The sequence below is a fragment of the Leptodactylus fuscus genome, chromosome 2 (genome assembly GCF_031893055.1).
Source record: "Leptodactylus fuscus isolate aLepFus1 chromosome 2, aLepFus1.hap2, whole genome shotgun sequence".
Classification (NCBI taxonomy): domain Eukaryota; kingdom Metazoa; phylum Chordata; class Amphibia; order Anura; family Leptodactylidae; genus Leptodactylus; species Leptodactylus fuscus.
The window spans coordinates 65,261,406-65,283,773 of NC_134266.1; the positions used below are offsets into that span (position 1 = coordinate 65,261,406).

Below are 22,368 nucleotides of genomic sequence, written 5' to 3' on the forward strand. Positions count from 1 at the left end.
CATTACACATTAACCGCTACCTTATTAGTAATGCGATAGCTTTTCTGTCTCGGTTGTGGGTAAAGAGATTATATTGTTTATATGTATCACTAGCAAGTTAGTAAATGGTGAGGCCATACCTTCCAACTTTTGAAGGGTAGAAACAGGGACAAAATGTGCGGCGCGCATAGCGCACCGCTGTAAATTTATCTCCGCCCATTGTCATTCATTTTTCATGTGCTCCCACACAGTATAATCCTCCTACAGTCACCTGTAAATTATATGTCCCCCCTCCATCTCTCCCCCAGTTTCATATACACCCTTCATTTGCCTCTAGTTTCATGTCCCCCCTCCATCTCTGTCCCCAGTTTCATGTCCCCCCCTCCATCTCTGTCCCAGTTTCATATCCCCCCAATTTCATGTCCCACCGTCTCTGCCCAGTTTCATGCCTTTCTCCCCCCTTAATCTGCCCACAGTTTCATGTCCCCCCGTCTCTGCCCCAGTGTCATGCCGTTCTTCCCTCCCTTCATCTGCCCCAGTGTCATGCCGTTCTCTCCCCCTTCATTTGCCCCAGTGTCATGCCGTTCTCCCTCCCTTCATTTGCCCCAGTGTCATGCTGTTCTCCCCCCTTCATCTGCCCCAGTGTTATGCTGTTCCCCCCTTCATCTGCCCCAGTGTCATGCAGTTCTCCCTCCCTTCATCTGCCCCAGTGTCATGCCGTTCTCCCCCCTTCATCTGCTCCAATGTCATGCCACACATAGTTGTAGGCGCGATGTGACGTCATCACATCGCGGCTACAAATACCGGAGTGCAGCGTTAAAGCAGGAGCTGAGCTGTGACAGCTCCTGCTTTAAAGAGGACCTTTCATGGTCCGGGGCACAGGCAGTTCTATATACTTCTGGAAAGCCGACAGTGCGCTGAATTCAGCGCACTGTCGGCTTTCCCGATCTGTGCCCCAGGTAAAGAGCTAGCGGTCCGTAGCTCTTTACAGTCAGATGGGTGTTCCTGACAGTCAGTCAGGAACGTCCTTCTCCACAGCAGCGCCTATCACGCTGCACAGTGTGAGCGGGGAGGAGCGCCCCCTCCCTGTCTGATAATGCTGGTCTATAGACGAGCACTGTGAGCAGAGAGAGGGGGCGTTCCTCCCCACTCACACTGTACAGCGCGATAGGCGCTGCTATGGAGAAGGACGTTCCTGACAGACTGTCAGGAACGCCCTTCTGACTGTAAGCGCACTGTCAGCTTTCCAGCAGTATATAGAACTGCCTGTGCCCCGGACCATGAAAGTTCCTCTTTTCCTATCTATTCAGCTCATCGGCATCCGTAGGACCGCTGGACAGGACACCGAAATCTTGAGTGTCCCGCGGAAATCGGGATGGTTGGGAGGTATGGGTGAGGCAATGACAGCGTTCTAACTAAAATTGTAGATGAGACGGTGTAATGTCCAAATGTTTGTTCCTGTACAATAAAAGAATTTATGGGAACAGCGGCACCATCCAATGTCTTGGATTATATGGCGATGACGCTCTGGGTTTCCTGTTCCAGTAACGGGTTTCCTCCCTTGCAGGAGGTATCATTGTTTCCTTATATGTGTCTTAGGTTCAGCCTGTCCATAAACAAACATAAGTCAGGTCTCCATTATATGGAAATGAACAAACTGTCTCCTACTGCCCCTACTAAAGTGAGATATAACTTGGATGAGAGAGATTAGAACTTCATCCCCATGTACACCAGCAGGCTTGTACACATCCCAGTATAATAATCATTTCACACAAGTCCGTCAAATGTTCCATATATATAGTCAATGTAAAGCAAACAGACCAACAAACATCACCAGCATCCCACTATCAGATGTTGTCTCATCAGGTCAAAACATCAAAACCTCTTACACCATCACCGGGTCATTGTCTAGTCAAAAGGAAGTAAGAAATTAGAGCTAGAACATCTGCAACTGTTTGGTGCAATATCTCTGTGTGGGAAAGGCTGATATCCATTCTTGGTCAGAAGTTGTTTATTAGAAATTGCTTGACTTTACACATACTGTATTACTTGTGGGACATTGCTGGTGTTGTGCAACAGAAAAGTGCTGAGACAATCTGGACAAAGGGTTTGTACTGTGACATTCTCAGTAAACTTCAGTCACAAGTCAGTATGTCATATAGGGAAGGAACAAGTGGTGTGACTAGGAATGGCGGGGCCCCGTGGCGAACTTTTGACATGCCCCCCCCCGACCGACACCCAAGACCTCGAACGACCAACCACCCCGCATTCCTGCGTGCTCTATTATGCCCCATAGTGGCCCCTGCACACAGTATTATGCCCCATAGTGGCCCCTGCTCACAGTATTATGCCCCATTGTGGCCCCTGCACACAGTATTATGCCCCATAGTGGCCCCAGCACACAGTATTATCAGCGCTGCACCTCCCATGAGGCGACCTGAAGCGAGCGCTTCAGGCGGCGCTATGCCAGGGCCTCAGGGGGGGCGGCATTTTTGCTAACCTAAGCCAGTCCAGGACAAGCTGTCCTGGACTGGCTTAGCACTGAGCGGTGGTTTGGGGAGGCCACTGGAGCAGCGCTGCTCCAGCAGCCTCCCCTCACGCTCAGGTAGAGCGCAGGCAGTCTCCAGGCCTGCTCTCTGCCGGCAAATGGTGATAAGCCCCACCCCCTTTTGATGCACCCCGCCCCCTCCGTTAAGCCCCGCCCACTCCGCCCCCTCCCCCGGCAGGGGGGTTGGCGGCTTTCTGTAGTTCGCTTCAGGCGGTGAAAGGGGCAGGTTCACCCCTGAGTATTATGCCCCATAGTGGCCCCAGTACACAGTATTATGCCCCATAGATGGCCCCAGTACACAGTATTATGCCCCATAGTGGCCCCTGCCCACAGTATTATGCCTCATAGTGACACCAGTACACAGTATTATGCCCCATAGTGACCCCAGTACACACTTTTATACCCCATAGTGGCCTCAGCACACAGTATTATGTCCCATAGTGGCCCCTGCCCACAGTATTATGCCCCATAGTGGCCCCTGTGCACATTATTATACCCCATAGTGGCTCCTGTACACAGTATTATGCCCCATAGTGGCCTCAGTACACAGTATTATGTCCCATAGTGGCCCCTGCACACAGTATTATGCCCCATAGTGGCCCCTGAACACAGTATTATGCCCCATAGTGGCCCCTGCACACAGTATTATGCCTCATAGTGGCCCCTGAACACAGTATTATGCCCCATAATGAACACCCATGAACAATTATTATACTCTGGGGTCTTTTCAGGAAATTTATCAGCTACATGGTGACTTAACTTTTATTCCCTACAGTATTGTTGTGTGTTCCAGCAGGGGAGTAACTAGCAAAAACTGGGCCGCATAGAAAACCTTTGACTTTGGTCCCCCACATGGCATAGTGCCCTCTTTCCTGGCCCCCATACAGTACAATGCCCCATTTACACACAGTAAAATTCCCCAAAGCGGCCTCCAGACAATATAATGTCACATAGTGGCCCCTGCACACAGGATATTGTCCCATAGTGGCCCCTGCACACAGTATAATGTGGTATAGTGGACCCTCCACACAGTATAATGTGATATTGCGGACCCTCCACAGAGTATTATGTCCCACCGTGGCCTCTATGGTCATTGCAATAATTTAGGGTTTGGCAGAACCTGAAATTTTTAGGGTATACCACGTTTCAAACCCCAAAGTATAATGATTGGATGCCTAGGGTAGGTGACAAACATGAAAAACTGTGTTACTCACCTTTTCTGGGCTCCAGCACAACTCTCTGTTGTTTTCGTCCCTCTTCAATCACATCACGTGGTTCGTCATTATACGTCACAACGCTAGCCTGACCCACGTTAAAGGTCCGAAGACAGCGTGAAGTCGCTCCTAAGCCCATGAGAGGTAAGTAATCCTCCTCCCCGGGTCTGTATCATATTACACACAATGTAATAAATTATATAACTATATAAATTTCAGATTTATAATACATACAGTATAAAGATTATATAATGCCATACTAATTGGTCTGTAGCATTACATAACACATGTAAACTATATATAAGTATAATGTATAAAACATATAAAACACTTGCATTACTTTATTGTATAAGTAGCTGACATTCTGAAACTGAGGTTTAGTTGGGCTGTCCACCTTTAGAGAAATTCTAGAATAAGGTTTCTAACATGTCTATGGCATGGGCGTTTCCTCTGACCCTATCATTTGTCTCTTAGTCTATGTGATTAACATCTTGCTTATTTGACTATATGACCTGAGTTTCCCATTTAGGCTGGTGAAAAACTGAGGAGTCCACTCCTAAGGGCTCGTTCACATCTGCGCCCGGTCTCCGTTCTGCAGGTTTCCATTTCCTGCACAAAACAGAGGCAGGAGACAGAAACCTGCAGGACAGCTTTCTCACCCATTCATTTGAATGTCCGGCCGTGATCGCCTGTGAGCGTTATATGCTCTCCGCTGTGAAACCGGGTTTTTTAATCCGGACACAGAGTCGGACATGCAGTACTCTGTGTCCGGATTAAAAAAACTGGTTTCGCGGCGGAGAGCATATAACGCTCACCGCCGCTCACGGCCGGACCCGGTCTGTGGTTTCCGTCTTCTTGCATGCAGAAGACGGAAACCACAGAACGGAGCGCCGAACGCAGGTGTGAACCTAGCGTTAGCCTTGTTCTCATTTTCCTTGCTTGTTTATGTCCAATGTTACATAATGGGGGTTCTTATCACTTACAGATCACTTGTTATGTTTCCCTTTTCCTCTTACAACTGGACTGTATATCCAAATCCATGCCTGAGCTATTCACTTGGATCTCTGTGTTAGGGCTTATTCACATGGCAAAGCATTGAGGGTAGAGCCTGTACAGCTCAATAAAAGTAACTCCATACATATGCATAATATTCAGAATAGAAAAGAAAAATGGGAATGGCCCTGTCTCTGCCTTCTTCAGGTGGTCAGGAGTTATGAGGTCAGCAAAACATGACTGTTCTATGTTATTCATGCCAACTCCCATAGAGATAAACAGGAGTTACTGAAACAGTGTAGCACAGCGAGTCACACTATTCCTGTAACTCCTGCAGATAAGGAAACAGTGTAAGTCACAATGCTATGGTGCTATCATAACCTGTATTTAACTTTATGGGAGCTATGGAAATAGCATAGGCAGCATATGAACGCATTCTTCAACTTCTGACCATGCTTGGCCAAGAAGGGAATTATCTACTATGTACATCTTTCCATACGAAAAATGTGGCCGTGGAACATTTGTTGTTGGGGTGGCCATCAAACATCTGCATTAAAATCAATTCATGTCAATGGGCTATATATATATATATATATATATATATATATATATATATATATATAGCTATCATAAAACATTGGACCTAACCTATTTGAGCACATTTTCACAGATGCCTCAAACTGTGGGTGTCCCATGGATGTAAGACTGCCAAGAAAAATGTACATTTTTTTACAACTGTTTTGCACAATGTTCGTCTGCAAAGAGCTAACAGTGAACCTTTGTATCTGCTTATGGGAAATGTCCGGATAGTCTTTCTACATTGCTTATCTATAAACCAGGACAACAGGCTATGTTAATCTGTACCCGCTGTTAATACTGTTCCACAGATAAGATTTTTTAGATATGAAGTTACTTTTGGAAAATAAATGACTTTCCTCTTTTTTTTTTTTTTTTTTTTTTTTTTACAAAACTTCCTTATTCTGAATGTATTATCAGGCAATCTTGCATAGATTGAGTGACTTTGACCATTAAGGGATGACAATAAGACAAATGAGTATTGTGGAAAGTTTGTGCTTGGTCATTGGCACAGCCCTGTGTAAAAAGTCCTGGGATCAAGCAAGAAATGGGCATTATATATACTAACCGAAATACGGCACAAATCGCTAGGAAAACAGAGGATAGGCCGTCTACAATGTTGCAAATGATCATTTTGGTAAGCACTAACCCTTAGGCCGGGACCCCTCGAGCCTGAAACGCCGCAGGAAAAATCGCAGCGTTAAAAAGTACATGCAAATTGGATGGGATTCATGCAAATCCCATGCCCACTTTACGGGAAAAACTGCAGCGCGGACACGCTGCGATTTCCAAAACCATTGCGGTTTTGGAAATCACAGCATGTCAATTATATCTACAGAAACACTGGCGGCTTTTCCGTAGTTATAATTGTAACAGAAAGTCCGCAGAAGAAAACTCTGTGAACTTTCTGTTCAAAGTGCTGCAGGAAGAAGTGCAATGCGTTCCCGCTGCGGTTGTTCCCGCAGCACTTTAGTACAGCGTTTTCAGCCTGTTAGGCCTTAGCCTTATACAGATTTTATTGAGTCATGTTAGACTGAGAACATACATTGTAGAAAAGATGTTTTTATGCTGCAGTTTTTTGAGCTACAGCCACTAGTGAATGGCTATTTTTTTTTAACGGTTTATTTCAATGTCTGTGAATGGGGCTATTCACATGACCAATATTTTGATGTTCCATTGTCACAGTCTCTCCATGTGCATTAATGTATGAGGGATCTGTGAAAACAGCTGCCCCTCTGAGTGAGACTTATTTTGCACCGCAGTTGTGTGATTGTAGCCCGAGGCCCGGTTCACATCTGCATTTGGTATTCTATTCAGTGAATCCGCATGGGGACCCCCCGGAACAGAATACCGAATGCATTGACAAGCGGTGAGCAGTGAAAGCACACGTACCCGTAGACTATAATGGGGTCCATGTGTTTTCCACGCAGTGTCCGTACGGAACATGCGGACAGAGAAGTACTTCATGTTCTTTCCTGTCTGCATGACTCGTGCGGACAACGAGCGGAAAGCACACAGACCCCAATATAGTCTATGGGGTCCATGTGCTTTCACTGCACACCGCTTGCCAATGCATTCGGTATTCTGTTCAGGAGGTCCCCATGTGGACTACCCAAACAGATTACCGAACGCAGATGTGAAGCGGGCTTAAGGCTCTATGTTGCGGAAATGTATTGGTTTTGGTTGCTTCAGAGTCACAGTGGAATAAATTGCAGCATTTTACCGTACCAGCAAAGTGACTGAGATTTAGTCAGGGTCATTCACAGTCATGTGCCAGCCATGCCCCTTTTTGTGACGTGACCAGCACCTACTGTGCCCATGTCACAAAGAAAATAATAGCTGCTCAGACCTGAGGGATTTGCCAACTCTTCTGGACCTTCTGAGATACTTGGCAAGTAGGGCTTGCTTTAAACAGCCTTCTTGCTGAAAAACCATGTGCGGTTTTTAATAGCAGTTATGAGCACTACTAGGCCAGTACACCAGAGGTTTTCAATTTAATGTCCATTTACATACAGGTGGAATGTAACATGGGCTACTCATTACTGCAATTATAGACCACATGCAGTTATTCAGTAACAAAGCACAGTGTAAACTCAGGCTAAGGCCCCTAACACCTAAGGGCCCGTGCACACGGAGAAAACGCGTGCTCATTTTTGCATAATACATTTTTTTGCGCGTTTTTTACACGTGTAAAAAATGTCATCGAAGTCAATGGGAGTCTGATTTTTACACGTGTATTCTTTACACGTGTATTATGCAAAAATGTGCACGCGTTTACTCCGTGTGCACAGGCCCTAAGACCCCTCATAGTGGAAACACAGCAGAAAAAACCTACTGTATTTTACAGTACCAGCAAAGTGAATGAGATTTATTGTGGAAAAGCTGCATTTTCATGTTAACATGGTAGCATGTTAATTTTAGCTGCAAAATCGTAAGCGTTTTCCTTAGATATTGAATAGGGGAAGAAAAAAAACTGTGAAAAAATAGTAAACACTCAAGATACAAGATGCAAGATACAAATGAGCTTTATTAGCATTACCAATGAATAAGACGTTTGGTGTTACCAAAGCAAAAAGGAGGTTGGGGGTGGTGGAGGGGGGTGGGTATGGGGTCCGTGGGTTGGGGGTTTGAGTGTCCTTAGGGTCTCATCGTTCTTGTTTGGGGCGTGTGGGTATCGGTGGATATAGGGTAGACAGGTGATGGGGGGGCTTAGTGGTGTTTGGGTGATGGGTGGGGGGTTTAATAGTCCATGGGGGATGGGTGGTTTGATAGTCCATGCGTCTCATCTTCCTGTGGAAAAAAAAAATACCTTTTTACTTAGTTTTTTTTTTTCCCCGCAGGTTTTTAAAAAAAATTTTTAAACTGTGATTTACTCTGTGCGGCCTGAGCCTAAATCAGTTTATTAGTAATTAGTGAGGAGTAAGTGGATAGAAATGAGTGTAGATGAGTGCGTGTCTAAGGAAATCCGTATGGGTACCCCCTAAGCTTAGTTCTGTGGTCACACATATAGGGGGTCTTATAGGCTGTCTCTTTTTTTTTTTGGTTCAGGCAACAGATCAGGTTTTTGCTCAATCCCCCTGAAAAAACGGATTCCCTGTCTCAAATAAAAATCATGGTATGAAAGCAGCCTTATACAAAGGATGACTGCTATGCGATACCCCCTGACTGATTCCCATAGAAAAGACTTGTCATCATGTCTCATGTCCCAGGGGAATTGCGTTCAGTGCAAGAAGGTTCAGCGGGATAAATTAGTGGAATGTATAATGTGTAAATCTGCAGTAACTGATACAGACTGACTCGGTAGGTAGAAGTTGGATATACAGAAAGTATAGCTAAGTACACATATAAGGTACCCCTGCTTGGTGATGTGCTTATCCTTTAGGGTGTGAGACATTGCTGCGGAGTCAGTTAAATACATGACAGATACCATTGTAATGTGTGCCACAAAATGTACAATCCTTCCTACAGATATTGAACTGTGTCACACATCTTTTCAGGATCTCTGATATAAGTTCCCTATTTGCCTTTTCACCCACGTAACAACATCCTGTAGGTAGATCCCATGTCCTGACTGAACGGCTGGCAGGGATCTCTGTAGTGCTGCAGGCTCTTCTATATTTGCAGTCGTGCTCTTTCACACAAAGGATGATGCTATATGATAGCACCTGACTGATTCCCACACAAAAGGCATCTGCATTGTGGCTTCCATACTAGGAGAGATGATTCAGTTTCAGTAGAGCAAGGCCCGGGGAGGGCTGGGGGCTTTCCTGGTTTAATCGCTCGAGTGTATAATTTTACAGTAATTGCCCCCTCCCAGGTGCCCTCTAATATTATACATTTGCCACATTTGATGGTTTGTGGTATTCAAGGAACTTTTAGACAAAGGGACCCTGAGGAAATTTTAGTTTATTGTTTCTTTATTAATGCAAGTCTTTGCCCCCGAACACTTAATATTTTGGTAAGGGCTGGTTCACACGTAGTTATTTGGTCCAGATTTTGAAGCGGAATCCGCGTCAAAATCCGGGTAAAAAAACCGCCTCCCATTGAATTCAATGGGAGTCGTTCATTTCCTTTTTTTCTCAAGCAGTATTTTACTGCTCAAGGAAAAAAGAAGCGACCTGTCCTATCTTGTCGTGGATTCCGCGGCGGAAACCGCACCGGCGTCCGCATCAAGACAGTCCCTCCGGACTAGGCCCATTCATTTGGGTCTAGTCTGGAGAGGAAAGCCGCGAGTGTCAGAAGCTGCGACAGTTGCAGCTAGCCGCGGCAGGCGCATTTTGGCCTGGCTTCCCGCGTCAAAATCTGGACCAAATAACTACATGTGAACTAGCCCTAATGTGTTTTCGTCCAAAATGCTGTTTTGTTGGAACATGAGAAAATTGATCATGACGTATATTTTTTCCCAATTGAGCTAGAGGAAAAAAAAAATCTGCATCTGCCTCCCATTGAAATGAATAGAGGTTGGTTTCAGGTGGAATTTAGATCTGAAAGGCTGAGTTCACACAGTTTTTTTTGGAGTAGATTTTGACATGGAGGCCACCTCAGAATCCGGACCAAAAAATGGCTAGCTGCGACTGGATGCCGGTGCAGTACATTACAGTTCTTTGGAAACGGATTCTGAGGCAGATTCTGCGTCAAAATCTGGTCCAAAAAAACCTTTGTAAACTTACCCTAATAGTGTCACACTGTGTCTTCAGTGTATATTTACCATATGTGCCATGAACGCTCCTGTCACATAGACGCTAGTTATATTGAGGGATGGCAATAGAGTTTTTCTTTTGGCTGTTATATAGAGGTATACACTGGCGGTTCTCTGTTTTTAGCACAGCAGACTGCATTGTTCCACACAAAGACGTCCAATAAAACCCCTTTACCACTCCGTATACATCCGCCAAGTAATTGTTCTGAACTTACGGACATACACTGTTAGTGTCAGGAGCTGTAGGCTGCCATTATGACTGGAGAATCAGTGTTAGTAAATCTTCCCCAATATATTTAGACACATATTACAACATGTGGTTAAGCCTGTAGAAACACAGCAGAAAAAAACTCAATTCAATCTCATCCACACCTTGCGGTGTAAAAGGTTCTATTGTTTTCACAATGACGTGTCTTTGAGAACCGCATGTTCATTTTACCTGCGAAAAAGAAGTGAAACCGCAAGTGGTTTAGCCTTAGTCTATGGAGGGAATATTCTATGAGGACTGAAGGACCAGTCCTGATACTGAAGTTACCTTCATACATGCTCGCATTATAGTTATATCATGTTTATTTCATGTGTCACTTTTATACCTTTGATTTATTTTATTACTAGTATACAGCTCTTGTAGCCTTACTTTCCTGTATAAAATGTATCCGTATGAGGCACACATTTTTGCAAGGGGAAAGGTATAAGAAGGAAGCACTCAACTAACTGGCTGATACCTTAGAAGTGCCTTTGCAATTCCTGAGTCTCAGAGCAATAATTTTTAAGAAATATATTGAAAGGTATTATCCAGTAGAATCTACAGGAATGTCAATATCATCAGCAATAGAGTAAAGTGCCATTTGTAAGTTGTATTGGGCTCGGTTTACACAGGGCGTTTTTGCTCCTAACCTATGCATTTGGATGCATAGGTTTCTGGAACGTCTTTAAAAACTGCACGTGTTTTCTAATAGCGCATATAAAAATATACATATATATCATAATAAATAATAAAAGCGCATATAAATATATATAATAAATAATAAATGCATGCAAAAATATATTGCATGCGTTTTATGAGCAAAATGGCCCCATGTAAACACAGCCTCATTCACTCCCAACATAGGTTATTACTGAGTTACCTGTAATATGGACACATGATATCGTAAAAGGTAATTAGATGGCTGCGATTGTATCTCTGTAGCTTGGTCAATGCCCTTTGTTCTGTATGTTTGTTCTGTATGTTCAGTGGGGAATTGAAACAATAAAGGTCTGTATGTAATATAAAGCCAAAGACAGCGTACAGGAAAGTATTTTATTGAAAAGTTAACTTAAAACATCAGCGGTTTCATAGTAAGATATGCAGAGACAATCTTTAACCAGGTACAAGTTAAGCGCTTACAAAAAATGTCCTCAAATTCCAGTTTTTCTGGTATCAGACGCAACCTGATGAGATCCTGTATAAATAAATGCGATGGGAGGTTTTATATGTCAGGTGATAGTCTGCTTGTCAGTTTATGTCTTAATGTCACTTTTATTAATCCTAAAGTTAGGTTGAATTCACACAGGGCCGTTTTAGAGTTCTGTTTTTGTTTTTTTTTTATAAGATTTGCAAAAACTAAAAACCAAAACACTGGGCTTGCACTGTGTGAACAATACCTGATGATGAATGTTGAAAGCAAAACATGAATTGATCAGTACACGAACATTTGTTCCCCCTAGGTATACATTCAGGTGCAGACTGAATAATAAGATTATTATTTTACAGTATTCAATGCTGCCATGTATAGCTTCTGAGGCTATCCTCCTATAAATCCCCTCTATTATACATACACTAAATATATCAAATGCAAGTTAATAATATTTGTAGGTGAGGGAAGACTCATAAAAACCAAAGCTCTGCACTGCTAAGATCATGTGTTGGTGCATGCTATGTGTGATATTGCTATTAATACAGGATTTACATGTTAGCAGCCATGTTCCCTGGGCTCCGTATCTTTTCTTGTACTTTGGATTTCTTTTAATGTACCCAATGATCCTAAATGACTAGAAATATCCTTCCAAGTTTGCAGCAGGTTTTATGTCATACGCTGATAATACATAGGTATATATATTGTTAAAAAGATAGGTACACTGTGCTACCTGCCCATCTCACAAGTACAAAGCGTAAATGCAAATATAAAATCCTGTTTGTTAACTAAATCCTCCATGCAAATGATCTTCATTTTCATGAGCTTCACCGATACGCCTAACTGGAACTTCTCATTGTTATCTATTACAGGACGGACTCCTAGTCTTGTGTATTAATGTAACTTAATATGACCCTGCCTCTTCAAAGTAGTCAGTGACTCGTATGCACGCAGGTCACTGTGGCAGTGAATGAATGTGAATGTGTCACCAGCTCCTTTACTAAGGGAGAATGTCTCCAATGTTATTTATTAACAAGGATCTAATATATCTACCAAACTAAACTTCCACAGATGGAAGAAAAACATGGAGGAAGCCTGGAAGAAACTTCCTAGGGGAGATGTAGAAAGTCAATTAAAGGCGGACACACATACACGGTAAACAGTAACTAGAAGGGAATTAAAAGCAAGAAGAAAAGGGTCAAATTCCAGCCCAGCATAAATGTTTTAGAGACCAAGGAGGAGGGAGGAGAAGGGAGTGGACAAAGGACAAGAGGAACCAGAAGCCAAGAAGTATTCATCATATCAGTAAAGTCAATCTTGTAATCTCTTGTTGGAGATACTTCTCTCAAACTTTGAAATTGTACATCGGACCCATAATACTTCTAAAGGAAAAGTTTATACCCTCAGCTCTACAACATGGATTTCCCATAAGCGTCTATTGTTCTGTTATCGAAAGCCCTAGAGATCTGTAACCACGTCTACATTGGCAAACTGTAGATCTCCGACAGTAGCGAATGTAGCATGCAGAGAGCCTTGTTTTATTACCAGTAAAACTATTTACGAGATACAAAAATGATAGATTAATATGTCTGGATAAATAAGATGCATTTTACAGTATAAATCTCAAGCGGTTTAATAGAAATAATATCTTCATATGTAACAAAAAAGATATATACATTGTCTTCGCTGATTATAAGACAAATACTTTCTCTATCTATAGTTAACTAAGACGTTGATGCTTATGGTACAGCAGGTGACTTTCCCAGCTGACCCTGCAGTTGCAGCCTATTGGCAAAATTGCTTCGTACAATAAGCATCTTGGTATAGAAAGAGTTACATGACTTAGGCCACCTCATCTCTGCCAGGAGAGACTGCCCCTCCCAGTTCAAGAATAATCTACCAGTGCCGCAACAATGGAGAACAACCATTCTTGGACTATGTATAGCCACTTACATGCACACACACACAATGCTGTCTATAATATATATGTTATATAAAACACTACAGCTTACACAAAAAACTTTGTACATGTTGGGCTTTTAGTCAGTGATATTTAGTTTCATCTCATCACTTCACATGTCAGAAGCCCTTCTGCCCACATGATCCATGAATGTTCTTGAGTCCTTCGAAGAGTTGGTTTCCATTTAAACATAGTCTTTTCTGTCATATCCGGGATTTGTGGACCTGGCGGCTGAATAAGCCACTCTTGATGCAGGGTATTTCTCTTGTTTTGGTGGGCAAGTGCAACAGAGCATGGCACCTCCAAGTATTAGAAGAGCTGAAGCTGCCCACCCTATATACATGGAGGCTCCCAACTCCCTCTTTTGAGCATCCACAACTAGAGGGTTATAGAAATCACGAATAACTGCATTTGCTGACCAGGAGACAGGGATGAGGGTCATGAGTCCTGAAAGAATAAAGATTACCCCAGATACAATCATAATCTTGGCCTTTGCTGACTCATCTTGGACACAGTTGGTGCATTTGGCTCCAATGATGGAGATGAGAACTCCAAGTATAGCTATGACGATGGAGATGACCATCAAGGCTCGAGCCGCTTGTAGATCTTGAGGAAGTGCAAGCAGAGAATCATAAACTTTACATTGCATTTGCCCTGTGCTCTGCACCACACAATTCATCCATAGTCCTTCCCAGATGATTTGGGCCACCACAATGTTGTTGCCAATGAAGGCAGTCACCTTCCACATAGGAAGTGCACAGGAGACAACAGCACCAAGCCAGCCGATAATGGACAGGGCCACACCTAGGATCTCAATTCCCATAGACATGATGCTAATTGAGGAGTCAAATTCAAGACAAGACAGTTATTTTGAGTAGAAGTTTTTACGCTCCTTTGGAAATGATTCCACTCGCGTCTTTCCCCTTTTGTTTCAGATCAGCACTCACCACTCAAAGTGTTCTGTATAGGGAATAATTTTCTCTCCTTGAATGAGCTTCCTCTGTTTACTTCTTTCCAGTTCAGAGCTCTTTAGCTGTTGCTTCTGCAATCTTTCAGTCTTGTTGAGGAATACGCCTTGGTATTGTTTAGTACCTCCTGGTGCTCTCTCGTGATCTGTCCCTGGCTGAGTGTTCTCTCTGGACTACTGCCCAGGTTAGCCCAAGTAAAATATCCTGGAGATAATAGGTGGATTTTTTTTTCTCTTTGTGCTTTCAGACTTGCTGCCTTAGACTAGCCTGTGTGTAACGGATCCTTGCACCTGTCCTTTATATCTGCATCAGGTGCAAGTGATGTCACAGCACTCAGAGGGAGGAGGGAGTCTTAAAGGAACACTGACATGTTACAGAAGCTTTAACACATATTAATCTCATAGTTTTTGTTTACAACATGCAAAGGGTATGGAAATAAGCCCAATAGTAAAATATTAGATGAATAGAGTTTATAATGTCTTCTTGGAAAAGGAGAAAAACTAATCAACCATTACATACGCTCACATTGTACCACCAGAAACAAACATGTACAAGGTAATGTAACAGTTAACTGTGCAAAACAAAATTCTGTAATGAATTTTCATAGTTTTGGAACATGTACTTGTTGTACTGTAGCCATCATCAAGGCAAAGTGAAGGGGACAAGTCACTTTTCAGATTACTTTTAATTTTTTAAGTTTTTCTCGCCTACAATATTTAGTACATAGCCAAGTACAATGTCTCACAAGGTAACCTTACGCTAGGTTCACACCTGCGTTCAGGGTCTCCGTTCAGTGGTTTCCGTTTTATGCTCTCCGCCGCGAAACCGGATTTTTAAATCTGGACACAGAGTACTGCATGTCCGACTCTGTGTCCGGATTAAAAAAAACGGTTTCGCGGCGGAGAGCGCAAAACGCTCACCGCCGCTCACGGCCGGACAGCTTTCTTACCCATTCAAATGAATGGGTGAGAAAGACTCCTGCAGGTTTCCGTATCCTGCTCTGTTCTATGCAGGAAATGGAAACCTGCAGTTCGGAGAGGAGAACGCAGATGTGAACGAGCCCTTACAGATAAGCATCTTAATGTCTTTATTGTCTTCTAACTCGAATGCCTGGACCATAAATATGTCTGCTCCAATAACTCCAACAACCAATCACCTAAAAATTTGATTCGGATCTTAGGACTAATTCAATTACATAGCGGGCTACAGCGAAAAAGCTATGCGGAAAAGACTGTGACGGAAACACATTTCACACTTTCTGCCTGTTTTATACCTATACGGAAAACGCCAATGTTTCCATAGTTATTATTGACATTCTGCGATTTACAAAAGCGTGAGTGTTTTTGAAAGTGCAGCTTTTCCACTGCGGATATTTTTCTGCAATGTGTGGATGGGATTAGCCAGATTGCCATCCACTTTGCAGGCAACGTAACATGCTGCATTTTCACAACGTGGGGCCTTGGCCTTAAGGAGTATTCAACCCTGAAAATATTGATGACCTAACCTAAGGGTCTAACCCAGGGGTAGGGAACCTTCGGCTCTCCAGCTGCTGTGAAACTACAACTCCCAACATGCTCCATTCACTTCCATGGGAGTTCCAAGAACAGCAGAGCAAGTATGCATGCTGGGAGTTGTAGTTTTGCAACAGCTGGAGAGCCGTACGTTCCCTACCCCTGGTCTAACCTAAGGATAGGTCATCCATATCACATTGCTGGGCGTCCAACACCCTTCAATCATCTGTTCTGAGCAGCTGAGAGAATGGAGCAGGAAGCAAACGTCTCTGCTTTATTCGTAGTGGCCGGACCAGGTTACTGCAGATCAGCTCCTATTCGCTTCAATAGGAACTAAACTGTAATGACTCTGTTCAGCCAATATGGGGTGCATTCACATGGAGGAAAATGCTGAGGAATTTGGTGTGGAATTTCAGCGCTGAAAAAAAAGCTTCCTATTGACTTCAATGGGTTGCTGTACCTGCTAGCAGAAAAAGGAACCAGTTGAAGTCAATAGGAGGCTTTTTTTTTCAGCACTGAAATTCCACACCAAATTCCTCACCATTTTCCTCCGTGTGAATGGATCCCAAAGTGAGTGGAGTTGTCAGCTTCTTGCTATTTTCTCTGCTCAGAACACCTGACTGATTGGAGCCTTGAGTGTTGGACCCCCACCAATATGATATCAATAACCATCAATATCAAAATCCCTTACGTTTTTTTTTTTTTAACTTTACTCAAAGTTATGCCACGACCCATAACTTTTAAGAATACATGTATCTGATTGAATAACTTTTCTGAGTTTTTTTTAGGGGATTCCTTGGAATATCTCAGGACTTCAGGTTTTCAGGTACTCTCTCTGGATTAGCCAATGAATAGTTTCTTTCATCCATTAGTATTCATGTGACGTCACCTCAGTACAGTGGATATTAATGAGGAGGTTGCCAGGCGTTCCTCTGTCAATTTAACATAGATACCTAATGAAAAAAATGGACACAGTTAAGGTATCTTCAGGGATTTGAAAACAAAACACAGAGTATATGAGGATATTACTTTACTGACTGAGCCACAAGCTCTATGATTTTCAATAGGAGGTTTTTTCCTCATACCAAACTGCAATAGTATTGTGTTGTTCTACATAATGTATTGGTATATATAGAGATCTCTATATGCCAGCACATTGTATACTGACACATAGAGATATTTCTCTGTATAACTATACATTTTTCATGAATCACCCTGTAGTGGCCTCCTTTTGCTATCTGAGCTCCCAGCATATGCATTGACTGCCGCTCATGCATCCTCTGAGTCTTAAAATATGTGTTTGGATTCTTCAGAAGGAGGGCAAAGGAAATTTTCTAGTAATAGAGGTTTAAGGCTTCGGTCCTGTAACTTTAGGCAATCATAGCATAGGAAATGTTCAGCTTATCACTTCGATTCATTATACTTGCACAGTCACCTCTACCCCAAATCCTGGATGCCCTAATATTTGGAACTGTTTGGAAGAGACTGGACCCACTGATTCACTACTTGAGAGTCCTTTTATATTCCTGTATCAGTAGGGTACAGACAAAATTGGGTTACAACTTATGCCATGAAGTAGTTTTGGTTTACTGGAGATGGGGCCAATACAAGCGAGGCGTAATAGTTTGGCGGAGAAGGTCTGTAGTCGGTCGGTAGAGTACAGAATAGAAATTTAATAGGAAGGTTTAAAGTGTGGGGGTGGGGTGAGATTTATAACAGTCTGTATAAATGGGTATAGGTAGGGAGCCATTTTATGACCAGAAAAAGTTTGAGGACCACCAAGGCTACTTCTTAGTTTGGTTTTGTATTAGGGTGCCACTTGGGTGGCATTTAGAGAGGAGGGAGACCAGTAGACTTTGTAATAAATAATGTTCTTTGGCTCAGAATACAGTTTTAATAAAAATATTGGGTTTTGTATTGGAGGATCCTTGGCAATTAAGACAAAAAGTTTCATAGCAGTAAGAAAGAGTAAACAGTGGAGGACATGTTTTTAGTAATATTATATAGTAATATTTTGTAATTATTTTTTTTATGTAAATTGTGAGCCCCAATACAGGGATCACAATGTACTTTTTTTTTCCTATCAGTATGTCTTTGTAGAATGGGAGGAAATCCACGCAAACATGGGGAGAACATACAAACTCCTTGCAGATGTTGTTCCTGGCGAGATTCAAACCCAGGACTCCAGCGCTGCAATGCTAACCACTAAGCCACCGTGTTGCCCCTTGGAATTTATATTATAACTATTATTATTCTATGGTTACACCACTGTGTCTTGATAGGTTTGTGACTGGTAGCTCTACAGATATTGGTGCGTCTCATAGTCAAAGGCTCCTTTATTCTTTCTGCCATCTGACATGTGTTCACAATTTTATTATTATAATGTGTCTTTGTGGGTGATCCGACTGATGATGTGGTCTACTTCTAAATGAGTGCATTAATACTATAAATACATATGACTCAAGACTGATTCAGTCATGATAAATATGGGGGCAAGCAACAGTCATAAAATCATTTTGTATGTATACAAACATACCGTATATACTAGGCACAAGGGTAGATCCAGATATGGTTCTAATCCAGGATAAAGGACATATATACTCAAAAGATATTCCTGTAGATGTATGCTCATTGGCACCAGAAATACAGCCGTGAATGGGGCTGCAAGGCATTGCTCCTAAACAAATAACAGGTATCAGTGGTGCTGGGGTTCTGCAGCTCTGCAACTAGTTCTTAAATAGGTGCTGCTTTCAGCCCAGTTTACAGTAGTACTGTCCACTATGGAGTTTGGGGAGGAGGGATACAAGTAGTGGAAAAAGGAGCCCGTTGAAGTCAATGGGCAGCTTTTTTTTTTCCCGCGTGGATTCCGACGCGGATTCAGCATCAAAATCAGCACCAAAAAACTCCATGTGATTTGACCCTAAATTTCATGACAGACCTGTCAGACTTGTAGATGCATCTAATTTGTCAAACATTGAGCAACATTTGATAAATTTGGTGCAAGGACTCTCTCTACACAATGGTTATTGTTATATGTACTGTTATTAGTTTGTAGTGTTTTATAAGTTTATGAATTGATGCAGAAAATACAGTCTAGGCTGTGACCATTCAGGTGCCAGATGCTACTGCTGTGGATATGTAAGAGAGTGAAACAGCCCCTGTGTAGTGAATGTGCAATGTGTAATTGAGTTGATGTTTTCATAACCTGACATTTTGTTGTTTGACCACAAGAGGTCGCTGTTGCAAGATAACAGGTAAAAGGAAAAAGGCTGCATGCCCCTGGAAGATTGGTGTGGAAACCCTGATTGTTGTAGGAAGGTTCTAGGAGCCATTTTGAGACAGAGTGTGCTAGAGCCTGAAGCAGAAGAGAGAGGGTCCTTGGAGGGAGAAGCCACAGCAAGAATAGCTGTGGATTTGAGACTTTCAGAGTCTGTCCAGACACCATCCTAAGGAGAAGATTACTGTCAGAGACTTGGCTGAGAAGTGAGACTGTCAGTGAGACCGCATGCTGTCCGAGGAGCTCCTCTTCACCCTGATGCTAACAGAGACTAAAAGGTACCCAACAGAAGTAAGCGTGCACGCACCACACTGCAAGTTTTGTGCCATATTGCTGAGACTGAGTAAAAAGCCTGTAGTTAGTTAGTTAGGTATAATCATCTCCCCAGGCTGCAATACTGGTGAACTATCTACCTGTCTGGTAAAAGGACTAAGTCACAGAGGATTTCTACAGAGTTATATCTCCCAGAAAGGGACTTGTAAGGAAGTCTGGGAGCAACATTTGGTTTGACTTTACACTGTTTGGCTTGCAATACTTATACTTGCTTAGTTGTACTTGGTTTGGGGGGAAATTAGTAGTATTGTGATAAGATTGTAAACCCTGGTGTTACACCGCCGGATGCCTGTGTCACACACACTGAATTGTTCCTGTGTAATAGTGTAATAACAGGTAACAGGCAGCTGCATAGGCGCAGCCTGCAGTTAGGTAAAAGCTTGGAGTACATTGAAGGCCACACTAGTGGGCACCGTGCTGTATAACACCAGGGTCCCAGTTTCTAGGCTGTGTAAATGTAATACCTGGGAGTCTTCTTTTGGACAAAAGAGGTTAACTAAACTAAGTAAAATCCTATCTTGGTTAAATTGAATTGGACTCACTTCCTTTGTTCGTGACTTCGCTGTATCCTGGGGAGCCCACCTCGGTACACGGCTTACAGATAGGGATGGAAACAGCTCCTATTGAAGTTACAGACAGTGGTGGTGCTAGGGTACTGCAGCTGCAACTATTACTTGAGTAGGATCTAAGCTGTTTCCAGCCTGTCCACAGCAGCAGCTTCCAATACCTGGAGACATCTGGAACAGCTAATCGGTGTAGGGGCCAGGTATCGAGCCCCCACAGTTATACGTTGACCTCTGAGACCACTTCTCCAATCCTTGTGGTGGCAATGTCACAAAGGCCAACCTTGTCCACCATAGTTGCTTTAAAATAGAAATTGTCTATCTGGGAGATTCAGTGTACCGTAAAATGAATGTAGCAGAAACTCAAGGGCGTATCTCCCCTGCCCTCCTCTTTTTCGTATAATCATTACTTTTTCATCCCTCAGACATTCCATTGATCTTAGCAGTTATTTCCTTTCTGTAAATTCCTTCTGTATTTTCTTGATATTACTCCCTTTTTTTGCTAGATACATACGGGGGTGGCTGGCAGCTTTCACAACTAAGGATGTAACAGTTTCAGAGGTTCACGATACCGGGGCATTTGAGGTGAAGCTGCTGTTACATGCTGGTTTTTGGACATCTGTTTATTAGATAGCTGCACTAGGTCATTGAGTCTAGTAAAATAAAGATACTACATTTAGGCTGCTTATGTTATGTATATAGCTCCTGCTTATTTATCAGTGCTAGCTATTCCTTCTAACTGCACCTTATATGTAGATCAGCCATGTACTGTATGTAAGTGAGAAATAAGCTGCTTCTAGTCTACTCTGAGCGTTATTTGCTGTGGTTGAGGATATACTTGCTGCAGCCATGTCTGATATATGCCGCAACTACATTTACATACATAGGTGCTAGATTTAGTGGGCGCCATAGAGAGGAAAAGGCATCTTTTAAAGATACCGGGGCATAATTATTAAGACTGGCATTTTCATAAATCTTAATAAATCAGGCGTACGCCCATATGACAGAATGGAAGTCCTCTATGTCACATGTCTAAGAGGGGTTATAAAGTCCTCCTATTATTTAGTGTGAAGAGGGATAACATAGCTCCCAACCATCCCACATTCAGCGGGACTTTCCCAATTTTAAGCTCCAGTCCCGTGGTCCTGCACAGCTTACCGCATGTCGCTCACTTCCCCTGAACATATACATATTAACAAACTTTCCCCCGATCACCACCTGCTCTAATAACAGTTAAAAGGTTGTAACTGGGATAAATGCGGGTGGTGATCGGGGAAAGCTTCACTACTGTAATCAGAAGGACCTGTGTGACATCACATGGTCACGTGACTAGGTAGGCATGTCTTAGTATGCCAGCAGCAAGGAAGATGGAGAGATGTGTAGTCTAAGGTACTAAGGGGGGGATGTGAGATGCAAATTGGAGAGAGTGTGTGTGTAATGTGAGATGCAGGGTGTGTGTGTGTGTTGCAGGGAGAGGGTGTACTGTGTGTGAGGGGGAGATGTGGGGTTCATGGTGTACTGTGGGGTACAGAGTGTATTGTGGGGTGCAAGGTTGACTGTGGAGGCAGAGATGTGGGGTGCAGGGTGTACTGTGGGGGGAGAGGTGTTGAGTACATGGGTGTACTTTGGGGGAAGAGATGTGGGGTACATGGGTGTAACTGTGGGGTACAGCGTGTACTCTGGGGGGTGCAAAGTTGACTGTGGAGGGAGAGATTTGGGGTGCAGGGTGTACAGTGGGGGAGAGGTGTTGGGTGCATGGGTGTACTGTTAGAGGAGAGATGTGGGGTGCAGTGTGTACTGTGCGTTGGGGAGATGTGGAGTGCTTGGGTGTACTGTGAGAGCAGAGATGCGGCGTGCAGGGTGCACCCAACGAAAAATGGGTGGGGTTGGGTGGGTTCAATTTAGAAGTGGGTGGGGCTAAATTTGCCATGGTCCGCCCACATTTTGTCCCCCTTTCTGTCCTTTAAAAGTTGGGAGGTATGGGGATACATTAAAAAAAAAAAAAAATGTATTCCATGAAACCTAATTCAAGTGAGTCCATCACCATAACCCTCCATATCAACCAAGCCCCTCAGATAGGTTAGCAATACCTGAATGAAAACGTGTTTTCCCTTTGTGAATAATATATTTTTTGCCAAGTGAGCTTTTTGGAACAATGAGGGTGTTGGCATTATTCAAAAGATGTAGGCAGAAATGTCCTTAAGGCCGGGGCCCCACGGGACGTAAATGCCACGATTTGCCCGCAATCGAGACGCTGCAGAAAAAATCAAGGCGTTTTACAGTGCAAGCAAAAGGGATGGGATTCATGCGAATACCATGCTCACTTTGCGGAAAAAAACGCAGTGTGGACATG

The 22,368-nt window shown here is 43.1% G+C and overlaps 1 pseudogene; it reads right to left on the bottom strand.

Moving 5' to 3' along the window:
* Positions 1-11,303: 11,303 nt before the first annotated feature.
* LOC142194620 (claudin-4-like) lies at positions 11,304-14,588 on the bottom strand (annotated as a pseudogene).
* Positions 14,589-22,368: the final 7,780 nt, after the last annotated feature.